Here is a 1,153-nt window from a genome sequence, read left to right on the forward strand (position 1 = left end):
ATCCTAGATCCCAGTAGCAGTTGAGAGTGCTTATTATGAGGGAGGAAAGAGAGTCCAGGGGAGGGGCCTTGGGAGCTCAAGGGGAGGGCAGAGTCTGAGATGCTAGGAAAGGAGCTTGGAAGGCCTGGAGTTAGAGTCCAAAGGACAGGAGCTGAAGATCCCCGAGGAACAGAACCACTGTACTTCTTGGTTGCCCTGGGAGAGTCCTAGTTTATGCCTCTTGTCCCTCCCACTATCAAAAGTGCCCTAGTCATAAAGCAAATTATATGGCCACCCCTACTGAGGGAGGAATTAGAGCCCTTCTTTCCTCATTGTTTTCACCTGGAACATTGCTTTGAAAAAGAAAATACAACTTTCAGATACCAGGACAGTAAGCTCCTCACAGGCAGGGACTGCCTTGTGATTGATTTCTTTAAAAACAATAAGAAAAGCATAAAGTGTATTATGTACATTAAGAGAACGTCCGATAAAGGAAGAAATACTCATGTGATTGAATTTTGCATTCCCAGCACCTAGCTACATGTATGAACTAACGCTTTCTGCCCTGCCTACCCCTCAGACACAGTTTCCCTCCGGCCGGACCTCAGCCACATCAGTATTTTAATGATTGCACTGACATCTGGTGGCTATTTCCAGCTTTTTCTCTGGGCTGCGCCTGTAAGAGATGACGGATAGGTCTGTACCTCACATTCCATCAAAGCAACTTTTATCTGAGCTCTATAGTGACTAGACATGACACTCTGATTCACAGCAAGTTGTTGATAGCTGGTAACAGATGTATTGCTATTTCTTAAAAGGTATAGAGATTAGAGGCAGGAATGACGGTAGTGTGGAAGGGGCACAGTAAAATGATAAATAACATCAATAACTGAAATTTCATGGGATTTTAGGCTTATGAGGGAGTCATTTTCACATAGAAGTGTCCTTCCTGAAATGATACCAACTAGGCCAAAGTCATTAAAGTTCTCAGTAGCAACAAGAAATCAAGTCAACACCAGTGCAAGTGTGATCAAATGTCAACTAGGGAAATTCTTTTTTTTTTTTTTTTTTTGAGACGGGGTCTTGCTCTGTCACCCAGGCTGGAGTGCAGTGGCCGGATCTCAGCTCACTGCAAGCTCCGCCTCCCAGGTTCACGCCATTCTCCTGCCTCAGC

Source organism: Mandrillus leucophaeus, unplaced genomic scaffold (assembly GCF_000951045.1).
Source record: "Mandrillus leucophaeus isolate KB7577 unplaced genomic scaffold, Mleu.le_1.0 Scaffold395, whole genome shotgun sequence".
Lineage (NCBI taxonomy): Eukaryota > Metazoa > Chordata > Mammalia > Primates > Cercopithecidae > Mandrillus > Mandrillus leucophaeus.